Source organism: Eleginops maclovinus, chromosome 18 (assembly GCF_036324505.1).
Source record: "Eleginops maclovinus isolate JMC-PN-2008 ecotype Puerto Natales chromosome 18, JC_Emac_rtc_rv5, whole genome shotgun sequence".
NCBI lineage: Eukaryota > Metazoa > Chordata > Actinopteri > Perciformes > Eleginopidae > Eleginops > Eleginops maclovinus.
In genome coordinates this window covers 8106965-8124833 of record NC_086366.1, presented here as the reverse complement: position 1 = coordinate 8124833, position 17869 = coordinate 8106965, and the positions used below count along the sequence as shown (strand labels likewise).

The 17869-nt window shown below is 39.8% G+C and overlaps 1 protein-coding gene across 2 annotated transcripts in view; it reads right to left on the bottom strand.

Annotated features, from left to right (window-relative positions):
• The window catches only part of igsf11 (immunoglobulin superfamily member 11), a 90304-nt gene that overhangs the window by 61812 nt on the left and 10623 nt on the right, over nt 1–17869 (bottom strand). The window contains exon 1 of one of the 2 annotated variants that reach the window (XM_063906225.1): nt 3508–3621. The exons of the other annotated variant lie outside the window; for it this stretch is intronic. The gene's annotated coding sequence lies outside the window, so the exon portion shown is untranslated. Of the gene's footprint in view, nt 1–3507; nt 3622–17869 lie in introns of those variants that run through there. 2 annotated transcript variants of the gene reach the window in all.

The following is a 17869-nucleotide window of genomic DNA, read 5'->3' as shown; positions in this document are numbered from 1 at the left end:
TTAAAATGTTTTCTTTAAGTGCAAATTGTGATTAATTATTTCAGCTCTGTGCAAAGGGGTTTGATAATGCCCACTGTCCACAGAGGACAACACAGAAAATACTTTGCAGATACATTTGCATCTTCATTTTGATACATCATAAATAATAGATTCACTGGGAATTCTAATGAATGTTTTATACGCCTCCCAGTGCCATTCTCTGCCTACTAACGCTGCCAGTAGTAAATTCCCCAAAAGAACATTTTCTACCCAATTCCCCGAAGCACTCTACTCTCAATTACTGGTTTCCAGTCTGAAGCAGATGCCCAACCAACCATCTCATGTGTGGATGATGACCTGTTGTCTAGTTGGTTTTACATGTGCTAACAGATGCTCGCCGTATCTGCTGCCTGATAACAGGATCTGCTCAGTCGGATGGTCCAGCGCTGGCTGCGAATTATCAGTAACATGTTGCAAAGCTACAGTGAGTGTCATCAGCGATAAAAGCTTTTTGCCACGATGGAGCCACTTGACATGGCTTCTCCTGGGAAAACATGCATTTAGCTTTCGATTCAGATTACAATCTCTTTGCTTTCCTAAATAAAAGTACTTTCTCAACACTCCATTTAGATTTTGAAATATAGTTCACATGTTGAACAATAAGTCTTCTTTTTTGTAATGCACAATCAAAAAATCCTCTATTTCTTCCACAGAGGGGGAAACCACACTCCCTCATTGTAGCTTCTTTTGTGGAATTGTGAAAAGAGGAGAGTCGGGCAGTTAGGCATGACCTGTGCCGGAAAACCTTTAAATCTCTCAGGCAGAGAAGAAACTGACCACCGGGGCTACAGGAAGCCTGGAAACAACAGAGCTGCTGTGGCATACAAATAGGCTTAACAAAGTGTTTCTAAGAAACACAGACACCTACACACACACAAACACACACACACACACACCAATGACATCATGCGCAAGTCTATGTCTGGGGTTTTAATCCGAAATATATTAAATCACATTATCAAATCTCATTTAGCCATACCGTAAACACTCATTGTAGTTGTCCTCATGCTACCTTTTCAACACAAGCAATGCCTCAGCCTTATGGTTTTCATGTTAGCCGTTAATATAACATTTTGCAAAGAGCCGAATGCTTGTAACCTCAGAAACATATGATCATGTGCTTGTTCATATTACAACCCCTTGATGTGTGACAACATATAATTCAAGATCAGCAAGCCATACTCACCAGAGTGCCCTGCACTAGTTTACCCATGTCTCTGCACATTAGATTTGATTCAATTATAGGATTTTGAGTTTCTTCCCAATGCATTCAATGTTAAAAAAGTAAAAGCACACTGATAATGGCCCATATTTTCAGCATGAGCTGACTGCAAGAGCATACGTGTAAACTGAGGTTGATGCTTAGCCTTTTCATCTGCTGACAGACCCATCAGCAGCATAACCTTTACACTGTATGGCCTAAGTGTCCTGCACTTGGAGACCCACAGGAGCGATAATTTCATCAGTTGTTATGCAGTGTGGCCTGACCAATCTCATTCAGAAAAGTTTGCCAGCTGGAGCAAAGGCTCATAGTACATCCCTGTGTCCAAAAACATTGTGTTCACATACAACTAAACTGAACCCACAAATATATTTCATTGAATTATAGTGTCCTGGATTGTAGTTGTAGATTTATACACACGGTCACCATTCAAATATAAATCAGAAAAAGAAAGAAGCAACAAAGCTACCTGGGTATGTCTGGTAAAAGATCAGATTGTTACATTACTGAAGCCATGGACATAAATGTAGAAAAGTCAACAAGGGCATTTTTTCACACATTAGTAACTCAGGTGAATGTCCTGTTTTAGTTTTATCCAAATCGACCTCCTCCCTTAGTAGATTTCCACACACTTTGACTATAAACAGAAGACAACGCAGATATATTGTATGGGTACGTACGTGTTGTTCTGGATAAATAACAAAAAAGTGTACATATTCAATTGTTCAGTGGTTGATATATTGTATCTGACAGAAATATATCTGAAGAAAAATGCCCCTCCCTTAAGGACCAGGTTGGAAAATGACTGAATAAATGATTGGTTGAATATGCCTCTCCTATCAGGAATAGTGGCAGAAAGGGATTTTAAATGCATGAGATGTAAGGTTTTTTTCTGTGTCTGGCTTCCAAGAACAAACAAGTTAAAATACACATTTGACATGTAATCAACAGACTGTATCGTTCCCTGTCTGAATGACATTATGCTCCATCTCTCTCTCCCAGTAAAACGGTGTGATTAGTCACTGCGTGAGTCTACACCGAGCAGGTTGAATTTATTTTCAACCTCTGAGGCACTTTACAGGATATTTCAAACCATTACACAAGCTCAACAATTTGCGGTCGCTGCCAAGCGCCCTCAAGGGAACGTCAGTTTCCATGGAGACCAAGCCACCAAAGCTGTAGGCCAGTCTATCGCCACAAGTCAAAAGAAAAAAAACTGTAAAATCCCATTGATGGGCAAGTATCAAAAACCCTTTCTGTAACTGTCTCTTGTGTACTGTCTTTTTTTTCCCCGCTAGACATCTCAGATTTTTCTCAATCTTTATTCTTAAGCATCTGCCCTTGCGTTCGCCCACGTTAATAATTCCACACTTGCATTTCCTTGGCAGGTTCACTCAAACCCTGGAGGCATTTGTAAATGGAAAGATGTTTAATTTTAAAGAAAGTTGTAGAGTAGAAAACCAAGTCAGAAGAGGGAAACCTAATTCAATAAATAACAAAACATTTGTTTTGACAGCAGCTATACTTGGCTGTTTAACGTTACTGCAAAATTTAACCAAGAATAATGGATCAAAGTGTGTTTGTAAAAGGGATTCCTCATAATTGCAAACCTAGGTTGCCTACAGAGGATTTTAGCTTCTCTCAGCTCATTAACCCCCCTGCCAGGGAACTTCACTTTGCTGGGGATGTGAGCGGCATGTCAAAAAAAATAAAAATAAATAACCAATAAAGAAGATTAAAGCTGACCATGAACAGCTCCCTGGATACTAAGTCCTGCATCAGCAAATCTCTTTTAAAAAGAAAATAGTAATGCGCCTCTAATTTCCGACCAAATTTAACCAGGAATTCAACCCATTCCTCACCCAAGACACCAACTACAAACAAACTCCTCCAGAAACTTGTTGGAATAAAGCAAAAGTAGAATAAAAGAACCACATACAAATACTAGCTGAGAAACTGCAGCTGGCTCAAAAGAGATAACAATTATTTAAGTTAGTTGGATAGATTTCTTATATCAACTTCTATGAACATAAATATTTTCTATGATACTTAATCACATTTACTTATAAATATATAAACTTAAACATATCACTATATATCTTTAAACATATGATTGTATTTCGAATTTCCTGAATTCCTTGTTTCTAGATCCGTCTAAAAACAGCCAGTAAAAGTAGAAAGGAAATGACCTAAATAATGACCATAGTTTAAGTATTGATGCAAAATCATGGTGTAAGTAAGCTTACAGAGTTATGAAGCAGTCAAGGAAGCCAGTCCAAACAAATCCAAAAGGGGCATGGAGGAAATCAAAAGTCCAAGAAGAGACATCGTGCACTTCTAAAAATGTGGGCGAGTTTGGTTAATTAGATTTACAGAAACCTGCTGTGGGCCAGTTTGTATAGTGAGTGGCTTATTAGGGAATGAGATGCAGGTGAGGTGGTTAGGCTGTGAAGGGCATGAAACTAAAGAGGGATTGGAACAGGTGTGTAGATGGGTGGGGCAGTCAGGTGATGGGAAAATGGAGTCCGAGGAGATCTAGTGGAAGGTTGGAAATTAGAACGGTAGAGGCCTGGGGGAAAAGGAACTGGGCTGCAGACGAGGCACACAGAGAAGGACACAATAAAACAGATCAGTGTGGGGCAGCTTTGTCTGTATTCAGACACTTTTAAAGCAGTAGAGACAGAGATTTTATTGATATATATATATATATATATATGTGCTGTTAAAAACGATTTATGTAGTGACCTGCATGTGTGAAAAGGTCAACATTTACTTGTGGTAATTATTATTAAAAAATCAATTGTATACAGTCAGAATTTTCTCCCTCATCCACAGCTATACTTCCATGAGAGCAAAGAGAACAAGTAAAGTATGAGTTGGAAACTGAATAAGTACAGCTTCAAGGAAAAGAACAATGTGTCTCCCAGAGGTAAACCTACGCTTGGCTCTCCTGCTAGTGTGTACAGCCAGAAGACGATCACCACATAGTGAGCTGAGCAGCAATGATTTAGATAACATGCCCAAACAATCTCCCTTAAGAGGGGAAGATTTAGTTAAAACCAAGCAAACACATCCTTGGCATATATTCACACATGATTTCATGACCCACGGTGTTCACACCTGATTCTCTCCCCCTCCTGAGTCTTAATCAAGTTGTTTGTTTCAGGAAGGCATTATTAGTTTTTTCTCTTTGATTGCGTAGATGTGAATGCCTCTGAGTGAGCGTGTGAGCCCGCTCATGTGTGTATCAATCATCAAAAAACACACACTGTCCTTGAGAGTGCTGCAAACAAATTTAAACATAAGTAACAAAAGCCCCTCATGGCGTTATCACATTGATCATTTTTCATCGCCAGCTCTTTTCATTACAATGCAGGCTGCAGCAGAGAGGTTGTTAAAGGATGTTTTCTTTTATAGAGAGTGATTTGTTTGTTTTACGTTCCACCTCACTAGCCTCCTGGGCCCTAACCTACATTACAGCACAAAGACTATATTAATCATTGATCAGACCTTTTAATATTGCTCATATAATATGTATACACACCTGAATAAAACAAATGAAGAGTTCTGTTCCAAAAGATTGAATCTCCATGTTGTGGCAAATTTATTACCTTAACTATATGAAGTCAACTCTATTCACGCTTTTTTTTAAAGTGCAGAATATGTTTTAAATGGGTGTGATTGGGCCATTTTAAATGTGTCACTGGTGCTAGGAAAATAATGATTTAAACCCAACATATTTAATGAACACAAATTCAAAGACTCTTTTAAAAATGGGAGATGGCGTGTTCAAATGACTCATTTAAGAAAACCAATGAACTATCAGAACTCAAAGGCGCTTACAAATCTCATATCTAAGGCGATTGCAGAATAATCATTTCATCCAGACGTTCTTTGTCACTGAGGAGAGAAATGTCTCCAGAGGTCAATTAACTCACTGTGTGAACTGAGGACTCTCGGCGAAGATTAATATGTTAATAAGCCAAGATAATAAAGACACATACAAACGCAAAGATAACACACATATGCACATCAGCTGGCCAAGATGATAAAGACAACGACAGCAAAACACAAATCACACATGTGTTTATCTCTTTTTATATTAAACACACATACATACTGTACATATTTCCCAGCAGACTACTGTCCTTTAATCACAAGTTGTGATTTAATTGGAAAAAGTGTGAAGGAAAAGCAGTTAGAGGGGCTCACTCTGGCACGGATACGTAAGAGCATGAGACTGCTGGAGCCAAACTAGAGGATCCATATGCTTTTATCCAAAGGTCATTTTACACTCAATTTGTAAGTGGAGATAGCCAGACTATTTTTATTTCTGTCTCTCAATCAGGCCTCCATCACATGTCAGAAACCAAAATAAGATTCCTTGTGCAGAATAGCTTTCATTCGACTAAATTTGACTCATGGACGGAAATAAAATTGAGCAAAATAAGCAGAACAGAAAAATCTTGAGTGTACTGCGAAAAAGACTGTTAGATTCCTCTAAAAGCAATCCCCCCCACAAGACTAAGTTGACCTTAACAGTGTGTTCAACATGTACTTAAATTCAAAGGAGTGTAACCTTTATGGAAAACATGTATTTGCTTTCTTGCAGAGAGTAACATAAGAAGATTGGCCACTCTAATGTTTAAGTATATCTACCTGCAGGAGCTGGTTAGCTTAGCTTAGCATCAATACTAACACTTAGAATCGGAGGATGAAACCCTCTTTATTAGTCACATACATGCACACAGCAGAGCACACACAGTGAAATTGGTCCTCTGCATTTAACCCATCCTAGTACTAGGAGCAGTGGGCAGCTATTGTGCAGCGCCTGGGGAGCAATGGGGAGGGGGGATTGGAGGTGTATGGTGCCTTGCTCAAGGGCACCACAGCAGGGCCTAGGAGGTGAATAATATATATTTATAATATAATTCATAATTTGCATGTAATTTGCTTAACCTTTAAAACAACAAAGCATAAAAAAGCCAGAGCAGTCATGTTTCTGATATTTTTGGCCTAGCTTAGTCGCTTCAAGGATTCATTTCATCACTGTGAGGTTGCCAGGCATTCAGCAGAGACTCCGGTCTTTGTACTAAACTAAGCCCTGTTTGTTGAGCTTTTATGCCTCATCAGTATCGTTTTCAAAGTATATTTTTCAGATTGACAAGAGAAAATACATCAAGGAAGAGGACCTAGTGGTGTGTTTAAACTTCCCGAGCTCCAATAAAAGTAGCGCACCACTTCCCTAGGCTTATCTATGGGGACCGCATGAAAAGCTCAACAGGAAAAGCAAAAGTGCATTTTGAAATTGACAAAAAAGGTATTTTAATTTTAAAATAGCAATGAGATTATGCATTACATATTTTTAAATGTGTTTACTGATGGTCTTGTCAGCTTCTCCTTTTGGGAAAGTCTCCCCTTTCAAAAGGAAAGGATAAAATAACTTTCAATACCAAACAGATTAAAACACCTGGCTCCAAGCAAGTTTTTTATTAAGCAAGCAATTTATAGATGGCTCTGAAAAGCCCACTTTAGACACTCAGGTGACCTCACCTGAGCAGGAAGTAAACGGATGTCTTCATAATAGATGAGGCTGACCGAGGGTAACTGCATCCGTGTAGAATGTAATCATTCGCACAGGCTTCATGAGTGTTGTTCATCCACCCATTTATACATAATTAGTTTGTTTAAGCTGCAGGAAATCTCTCACAGATGCAAGTCAGAGCAAATGTTGCTTGCGCAAGCACTGTAAAGCACAAACACACATGCATGAACACATGCGTATAAAACCCACCTCTAACATACACACACACACACACACACACACATACCTGCCCTAACATACATTGCACATACAGTTTTACACCCCCACAGGTTTGCACTAGCACAGGGAGTCGTGCTGTTAGGCCCTTCGGCTATTCAGGCCCTTAAATTGGTCCCAGTGAGATGTTGGCGCTCAGACCACAGGGCTGACCTCTAACTCTTCGCCTGCGTATCAAAGAATTTGTCTCTGTCAGAAGGATCAATACCTCCAACAGCAGCTTGAGACCTAGCGCCCATGTAGGAAAACTGTTGTAGTGTATTAGTTTACCCATTATAATAATGGCAAAGGCCATCTGCTTATTGTTCTCCCCAGAGCAAAGGTTTTATTCTAGGGAACTATTTCCTCCAGTCGGTTGGGGAAATTATCTTTGGATTTGATAGGAAAGCAGAATCGGGTAATCTGTTTATTTAATAGCTAGCATGGCCAGCACTTCAAATTTCTTCCTGATTTGGGACAATTTCTTTAAAATATCTATATTACATGACACTTGTAAATTATTTTGGTAATGACAAGTGTAATTGTTTGTCCATCTGTCTTAAATGGATGTTTTAATTTGTTGAACACTTTTGAAAAAGGGATCCAGATCTCACTGGGAATACCTACAGTATAGCTCCCAGTCGGCCATAAGACATTTCTGTAAAGGTTTTTTTATTTCCTCTTTGAATGTCATTTTGAATTGTACGCAATATCACCATTTTTTAAACATAAAAGGCAGGATTATATCTTAATCCAATCTATAAAAAGTCCTCCAGCATTCATTAATGTTGCATAATGGAGTCTTCCCATCTCATTCCCACAGACTGATTCCTCTCCGGCTGCTGAGATGCCAGTACAGATGGGATGAATCGGGATGAGGCCAACAGCAGTGTCTGCAGAGCTAAACTCCTGGTAAATTGTGCCAGCGCAGAACCGCACCACGTTGGGGCCTGGCTGCTGTGACGATGGAGTCCTGGCAGAGAGAACAGGGCCCCTCTTGTTTTGGCAGGGGCATGTTGACAGGAAACATAATGCATTCACATGATAATGAGCCAGTTAATACATGCCCCTCGTACCGCCCCGCATTCTCTCCCTTACATACTGTACTGGTCTTAGACAGGGGGCAAACACACACACACACACACACACACACACACACACACACACACACACAATCTACTGTAGCTGCTGAAAAACACATACACTCGTAGCCTCACAAGCATGCAGTTACAAACCCCTCAGTGTCTGGTGCAGAACGGCCTGATCGCCGGTCTCATCACCAAGGAGACCAGCACTAAGCGGGCGCCTGGCAGAGACAGACTGCCATTTAGCATTTAGGACCCCACAAAGCTTTCAGACAGAGTATACAGGCCTGTTTCAATGAAGAGAAAGAGACGGAGAGAGAGATTGGTCACATGGACGCAAGCAGAGAAATAGATAAAATTGAGGGGAGGACATACATTCATTATCAAGTGCAGAATAACAAGGAGAAACAGTGATAGAGTGGAAGATTAGGTAGCAGTGAGCAGGTTAGAAGTAGATAGAAGAAGCCCCTGAAAACATGATGATTTGCTATGATGCAGATAGGTGACAGATGAATAATGAGATTTTATTCTCTGTTTTAGACTGAAAAGTGTTTTACAGCGCTGACTAAGTAACTGCTGAGAGTGATGTGTCTAACATAAAACACCTCTGAGCGTTAACAGGCACATGTGTGATTTCAGCTCACGTCACAAACGAGGGACGCTATTAATACTCATGCTCACCTGAGTCTCCACCAGGCTGGGAAGAAAAAAAGCTGCGTTAACGAAGTGTAAAAACAAAGTTATTCTCGTTTTGTGTTTTTTTATTCATTCACAACTCCCCAAGCTGGGCAAAAGGAAAGGGAATAGAAAGAGGGGAAATCAAGCTTTTGGGTTTTTAAAGAGCCCTTTACTCTATGAACTGAAAGCAGAAGATCGAGGTATGACAGGAAACAAAAATGTGTTAAATGGTTTAAGAGAGAGGGATTTAGGCTATGGTGAGCTCCAGATGTTTTGGAGATGAAGAGAGGAGGAGAGGCGAGGGGGGTGAAAGCTACCACAGTCAAACAGCAACAGAGAGCGGAAACTACTTTAGGCCCAAATTGAATAGATAACCTAAGGTTTTATAAGGTTGTCTATCAGCCTCATACTGAGCTTTACTGTCTGGCCGGCTTATTTCTTCTTCTTTTAAGTTGTTTTCATCAGACGTTCCTCCTTGTTTTTCATCATGTTTTTGACCCCAGTTCTTTATCTCTGGTCCCAGCATCTCCTAACTCATTCTCAGGTTTAACCAGGTGTGAAATCTTCCTGAGTGGCTTAGTTGGTTTCTCTGCTTCCCTCACCCAACTCCATCTAGATTCCACTGGTCTCCAGTTATTCTCCCCAGTCACGTTCTTCCAAGATTTAAGCTCAACCCCCCTCTGTCGTGATGCTTTGATAACCAGCTCTGAAACACTGTATCATACAGCATGCCTCATCTCATCTGCAGGGCCAATTTGCAGTGTTAATTTTTCACCCTAATTCAAACAAGGATTAATTAAAATGTGACTCTCTTTTCTCTCCCTGCTGAGCATGGTGGTGGTGTAATCTGTGTGTGCTTCAGCTCTTCTGCGCAACCTGTATTCATGGGCTTTTATCTAAGCAGCGTTTTATTATAACAATGGTGAATAGCGTCTCATGTGGCTGTGCAGGCTCACTGATGGCAGTCTCAATGAGCTCTCTATTGTAACCATCATCATTTTTAACAAAGAGTATTTTTTCCATTGTGCCTTAATATACAACACATACTCCACGTCTCTTTTGTCACCCAGTGGTATAGTAATAAATACAAGCTACATCTCTCTCTGTCTCCAAGGGCATTACGTTGCCCTATTCTGTTAAATTACAATGCACAATAGAGCAAAAGCCACACATTCAACTCTGGCTTTCGGAGACCCAAATTCCATTGGGGAAATCATCTTCTAAATAATAAGAAATTGTTCTGGAACAGGACAATGTCCCATATTATTGAAGCACCCTCCATCCTGAATACAATAGTCACTGATCATCCCATGTCATCGTTAAAACCCTGCGTTTCATCTCACATCTTTAATTACGGGAAAATGTCAACCGTTTACAGGCCAGAGAAGATGGATCACTTGATATTCTGCCATTGATTATGAGAAATGTTTATGAAGCTTTAGAATTTAACTCACTGGTCCCAGTGAGAATACTCTCTGTCCTGCTCTGTCTGAATGATCACGCCTTTTCCCCAACCTGCAGTTTTTCTCTATATCGATATGATATAGTGCAGTTCTATCATCTCAGAGCCCTTCTGCCATTTTTAACTGACACCACTATGGAGCATTGACACAGTGAACTGTAATTGCACGTCATTGTTGCTTTGACATAATTACAGTTGTGATCGTGCATAGAAAGAAGACGTCTTAATAGTCTCTGTGTCTTAATAGTCTAGCTAATTCGATTGTTTGACATTGTGTGGGCGTGTACATTTAGCATGTGTGTATGTGCGCACAAATGTGTGTGCATACATTTATGTATATAGGAGCAGTTAACAATAAACAAATAACCACAGGAGACTAATTGTGGGAACAGCAGGACAAAAGCATACCATCCCCCTTTTTCAGCCAGCTTGAACTCTGTGAATGTTCTGGCATAGCACACACATTCACACTTTATTTTACTGGAGGAATGTTTTCAACATAACTCAGAGTTATTTTCAATTTATTCTGCATGTAAAGAAAATTAATGAGGCATTGCATGTCATCTCATTCATTCTGAACTCCTCAACAGAAAAGTCACTACTTAATGGTCTTATTATTTTTCAAAAGTAGACTAATGCTTTGATTCTAGAAAGGCGGTCAATGAACAAACACTTTGTTAGGATGAAAAAGATTGTCTCAATGTTCTTTAGTTGAAATTGTTAATAACTTATTAAGTGTAGGAGCCAAAATGCAAGTTTCTTAGCCTCTCAGCGGCATAACTCATAGGGTTTTTTTGCCGCTACACTAAGGTTTAATTTTTCAGATAAGAAAACAACGGTGTGCCACAAGGTTCATTCCTAGGCCCTTTGTCATTTTTCAAGTACATTTTACATTTTACTTGTACCATACAAAAGTACAGTATGACTTTAGTCTCACAGCTATGTCAATGAACCCCAATTTTGCTAAATGTTGCTGTTTCATCATTGCATGTTTTTCAGGCTACCAATCACCACAACAATCACCTTCAAATCATAATAAAATGGAGCTTCAACAGTATTAAACAAAATTCTCTGTTAAATGGCTCTCAGTTTGAGCTGGATCTTATATCAAATACTGCAGCTTCTGCTAGCATATATATATATAGCAAACAATCTCACACAATCATATTTATCTCATCTCACCATCCCTTATGTACCCTGTCACGCCTTCTGAACACCGGGTGCTGGCTGACAGACTGTCACCAACATTTAAGAGGAAATTAGCGGGCAGCAGAGCATGTCCTACCGAGCCACATATCTTTGGATCCATTCCTCCTTGCAAAGATAAACCTGTGTAAATCTTCAAATCCAATTCAATGTTTATCTTGGGTAAGATACACTATCTTTGTTTACTTTTATTTGAAGAGAAACAAACAGATATCAGCTCTTCAGAACCCAGTACAGAGCTTTCTTTTCCATCGACACACTCACTTCCTGTGTGCTGTGTGTATGCATTATGCTTCAAATGTGTGTGTTGTCTCTCTGTTTCTCCAGACACAGTACAATTTATTTTCCTGGCATTAAATGCAAAGTCCTTTAAGACATTTTTTTTTTTTTTGGTGCAGGGAAAGGATGAGAGAGAGTGGACCACATGTAGCAAAGAGCCATTAGTTAGATTTGTGGGATGGACTTAACATTGGAACATCATCTTAAAAATGTCAAACAGGTGGCATTTTGGTAGCGGACGCCCCCTTTGAGACATTTTTAAGATGATGAAGTGGCTTTGGGACTCTTCAAAGACAAACATTCCAAATTGAATGCAGACTCCTTGGCAAACATATCCAAGTGGATTTTTATAGGAACAACAACAACGTGACATAAATATGGAGATATACAACAGTTCTCATGGTGTTAATTGTAACTAAGTGTGGCTTGACAATGTCCATCTCCAGCCTTGGTTTATTCATGGGTTTGCACGCAAGGTCTTGTTCTTCTGTCACTGAACTGATCAAATAAAGCCAAAGCTATCTATAAGCCAGGGTCACAGACCAAATGACAAACATAATCTGCCGCAAAGCCCGTCTTAGCAGATGATTTGGGCCTTGGCTCAATAGTTTACACATTGTTCCATATTCACAAATCACCTCTTAGCAGACAAGCTGGGTAAGGATCAGCAGCTGTAGCTCATCAGAGGAGGCAAGTAAGCAAGTCACGGTATCCTTGGCCATATAAAGCAAGCCCATTTAATTTGGTAATGATATAATAAAAGCAGAGAAAAAATATGTCTAAAAATAAGAGGAAGCTGTATGTGACTGCAATAAATGGAAGGTTTAATCTATGAAATAACTCAACAGGACATCATTACAATTATTTGCTTAGAAAAGTATGTGTGTGTATAAGTGTATGTATTATACTTTGATTGAAACTGCACACATTCATATTATCAACATTCATTGACAAAAAAGTGGGTGTATCTTAAAATGTATACCTTAAATTAAATGATTGATTATCATATTTAAGGGAGTCCTAACAAAGTCAGTGTCTGTGTAATTCTCCGAGGTTGGTTTCCTGAATAGAGTACTCCTCTGTTTCTACCCTCAGCAGCTCTCCCTTTAGTCAATGTCATGTAGGGCAAATGTGCAAGACCAGCACTCCATTATTGTGTTACACTTATTTAAAGCTCCCCCCAATAGCTGGGATCTACTTAAAGGCTTTTTGTAGGATAGTGGACTAATAGGACACAAAAACACACACACACACACACACACACACACACACACACACACACACACACAAAAACACACAGTGTGTCAGTGGGCCCTGTGACAATACTACTATCTGGCATTATCAGTTAAGTCTGTGCATTATCCTCGTGATATGAATGCATGTGGGAGGGTGGGGTGAAAGTGCTTTGCGTGTGTGTGTGTGTGTGTGTGTGTGTGTGTGTGTGTGTGTGTGTGTGTGTGTGTGTGTGTGTGTGTGTGTGTGTGTGTGTGTGTGTGTGTGTGTGTGTGTGCCATTATGTGTGGGTGGGTAGGTAGGTACATTGATGCCTTAACATGTTTGTGTGTGTAATGGTGAATTTGGCCTTTCATATTCTGGCAAAACTATCTAGGGCCGAGTGGATTTGCAAATTGAGCACATTACAAATACAAAGCAGTGTGCAGTGCACTGGACAGTATTGCCCTGCCCCCACCAACAGTCTACAGGCTGTCAGGGAGGCCAAACAGATAAGGCAGTGGAGGCATGGATTAAGGGTTAAAGGGGAACAGCAGCATATGGTGCCCCCTTGATATCCATGCCCCTTATATAGTTGTTAGACTAACACCGCCTACGTGGTCTCCACGAGAAGCATGTCTCACTGCGTGTTAGAATACATTGCTCATCTCTTTTTTCTTTAACCATTAAAGTTTAGAATATGCTCTTAAGAAGTTTTAGTAGTCAACGGGTCACTAAGGTGTGAAATACAGGCATATAAATCTCAACAGAATGTTATAAGCACACCTTTAGCTATGAAACATTTCTATAAAGGTTTTTTCTATGCCTCTGGTCTATGTGTGTGTATGTACATAGTAGAATGTGGGGGGGGGTTGTTTATGTTAGTGTGGTGTTGCAAACGTTTAATTTGTAAGTGCCTGATTGTGTGTGTATTCATAAACTGGGCAACTGTGCGTTCCCCAGTTTGCCAGAGTACCACCTGTGCCCCCTTCTGTTCTATTGGATACTACAGCGACAATGTTAAAGGGAAGTCTGCTGTAACAATGTACAGATGGGACCTCTCCTGCTCGCCTTTTTCGCTCCCTGTCTTTCCCTCCCTCTAACTATTGCTCTGTCTCCTTCTGACTCTCTTTTCTTTCTCTCTCACTGTGCGCCTTAACGTGCCATTCTTCCTGGCTGTTCACTCACATCACATTTGACATGCTCATTCATTGTCTGCGAGGACAGAACAAGCGGGGACCACTTTTCAGTCTCATCCTTATCCCTGGAAAGTAATTTGTGTGTCGACAGAGTGTGTGGGATGACGGAGAAAGAAAAAGCAGACAGAGAGATATTTAGAGTGTGTGAAAGCAAGGCACAGAGGGATCTAAAGAGTGGAAAAGAGAGACAGTGAAAAATAGTGAAACTGGAATACAGAGTGATGGGAAGGGAGGCAAAACACAAAATACAAGGACGCAAGGAGGTTGGAGAGAAACACAAAGGGATTTAGGTCAGGATAAGGGAGGGAAAGCAATGTTCGACAAGTATCCTGAAAGAATCACACCTAAGAGTGAGTGTATGGCTCTGGGGCGCTGTACAAAAGAGGGACTTGTAATGAATCTACGGAAAGCTGATGCACAACATTTCCTACAGGGAATGTCCAAAGCAGTTAACACACATTTACTGAGAGTTAAAGTGTGTCACACCGAAAGCTCGCCTTCCAATCCTGCAGGGGCATCTGTGGCAAGTGTGGTGCTGAATGAACATTAAGAACACTGGGCTTTGTTGAATTGCCCATCCACACAATGCCCCAGACATCCCTTAGTAACTCCACTGACAAATTCAAACTCTTTAAGTTCAATGTGTTTAATGTTAAAAACTGTGACAATTCAACTTAATAATCTCAACATTTGTGCTCATTTTTAGATCTAAAAAGCTAATGCTTGGTTTCTTTTTCTCTACATTTTTTAGTGGGGGTTAAAAATTACTTTATCCATTGCAGTCCACTTCGAGAAATCCCTTTAATTTCATTGTTGTCATGTGGCTATATTTCAGATTGGCTAATATGATTGAGTGCAATAGCCAAAATGAGTAAAAATCAACCTTTTTTTTCCTTTTAAATGTGTTTGATGTGAATAGATTTTAGGAGAAAATCCATTGAACTAGATTAAAAGAGCAACGACACAGAAGAAGAAACAGCAGTGTTTTACCCCAAATGCCAGTTTATGAATTACCTATGGCTGTGAAAAGCCCTGGGCATATTTAATGCAGGAGAATCCGTTCCCTTTTTCACTTTGTTCCCCTGTATTTTATTCACTTTGCAGTATTATGCATTTCCATTAGCAGATATGAGTGTCAGGAAGACGGGCAGAGGGTTTCAAGTTCTGTTCATCAGCTTACCCTGACCACAAAGATAAAGGAGATTCCACTGAGCTAACATGCAGCTGTCATAGGGATACTAAGTGGTCAAGGAAATTTCCTCTGACATAATGTATGTTTTGCATCAAGAAGGTTGTAAATGCTGGTGGGTTCATCTTTTTTATAAACCGCTGACTGTCTGACCCTTTTATTAACTCAAAGGAGGGAAGTCATTTCTGTAGGTACTCTCAATTCGGTACATTACAGAAAAAGGTAGCCATTACAGATGAGCACAGACAGCATTAATGTGCAACAGTGAGCAATTTATACAATTACAATCCACTAGAACATGATCATATGACTGTGTATTTGGAGGGCCTGTGTAATTATCCGGTCAAGATAACTCAATGGACCACCATGTACTAAAGCAGGTCACAGGGTCTGCATTATCTCCCAGTGTGACATAGGCCAGGACAGCAGCTGGGTTCATCATGTGCTGTAAGGTCATTTATTGTTGTGTGGATCAATTAACAATCCATTTCAAATTAGTGATGCAATGCCAGAGCCCATCAGGGAGCACAGTTAAAAATACCTTTACAGTATATAGTCCTTGCTTCAGGACTCACTCAACCATGCATCCTTCCTCCGGGCATGCTGTAAACGTAGCTCCCACTGCAACTTTTCATAGCTGTCTGTCATTATAGAGGGCTTGCCTCCTCTGGGAGCATTGTGATATTTGCCTATGTGTTTTATTAAATGCTGTAGCGCTGGAAAGTCTGGTGTACTTGTTTCAGATGAATGGCCATATCAAGCAAGATGAATAATTTGAACTAATAAATCCCTAAAATGAATATACGGTAGTAATTTGTACACCCCTTTCCTTACCTTAGTTACGTAAATTGTACCACATGTTGCTTTTTTTTGGCTTCATGGAATAACGTAATACTCTCTATTGGCAATACCTACTTACTTACTGCAAATTGCTTAATCCATTGTCCAATATAATTAAAAATGATCAGTTGTATTTATATGTGGTGATTATAAATATGGGCTGAAAAAAGGGAAAAAGTTATAGATTTTGTGATTTTTCCTAAAAAATCTGATTGACTGGTCTCTGTTGGCCAAAGATGAGAGCAAAGAGAATAAACAACATACCCTCAGGAAACCAGTTAAGAAAGTTAAGGGAACGGGTTATTAATTCTGGATACTAATAAAGCAACCTAATTGAATCATCATAACCTTCTAGGGTTAGGACAAATACGTTTTTCTATTTTAAAGATGGTGATTTTTCAGTTCATTTACAAAAAGGTTTGACTGATCAAGTCAAAAAGGTACTCATAAATCTCATGCATATGAATGACCAGCTGAACAGACTGAAATTTCCTTTCATCCTAACAGCGAGCTGAGTGGAAAGGGTGAATATGCGTAATGAACCTAAAAGACAAACTGACTACACCGGACTAGCCGCTTCCTGATTCGATGATCCAAAAGATGAGGTCATTACAAACCAAATGAATCCTTTTGGGATTTACTGTCATTTATTTGCCTAGGGAATATGAGATCCCAGACACACACACACCCTGCCCTACTTGTGGGACTAATGTGTACACAGGAGCATTGATCTGAGCTCATAAAGGACTGCAATGATAAACACAGCATCCATTCTTGGTAATACCAGAGATCACCTTAACAACCCTGATTGATAGCCGCTGCATATCAAGACAAGATGTGAACAGTGTGGGATGGATCTGTTGCGAACATGACAGCAGGTGCCCTGAAAATAGAGTGAACAGAGCTAATTTGAACAGATGTGTGATGTTAAATCAAGTAAAACAGACATGTTTTACTAGTGCAACGTGTAACTTTTTAATACTGGCACATTCATCTTTTTGGTTGAACGTCAACTATGTTGAAAAACCTTTAATTAGATGGAGTTTCAGTAGGATCACTTTTTGACAACAGGTTCAAATGTGTTTTTTGTGATATTGCGAAGGATCTTGTGCAAGAGTCTACAATGAAACAATGACTATTCTATTCGAGTGTGTTCTATGTGACTGTCATTTAAGCTGCTGACTCAGACATGACTTTACACAGATTCAGGTGAATATGGAAACATGGGAGACTATTCACTCTCTTCTTTATTCTGAACATTATAAGTAAGCAGCAAATTAAAGTTACAGGGATTAAAGCATTTGTAAAAGGTTTTCCTTATAATATATGAAACTCATCAAAATTTGATTATGGCGCCCTTAACGTTATATCTGAATGTACCAAATATCTCCTGAGTCACTTAGGGGACGGAGGAGTCCTGTCAGCAAGTGTCCTGTCAAACCTCAAGAGCCAGCGAAGCAAAACTGCTCATTCCAAGGAGGATCTCCAGGTTGCCACGACAGGAGGAACACATCCGCTTTAAATATGCATTAGCCCGGGGCTCATCACAAAAACACACACACTTAAATTAAATTAAAAGATGTTTTAATCCAAATAGTATAATCTGTCACAGTATGTTACTTCGAGCATGTACAGTAGATTGACTTAAGGTTTGTGGT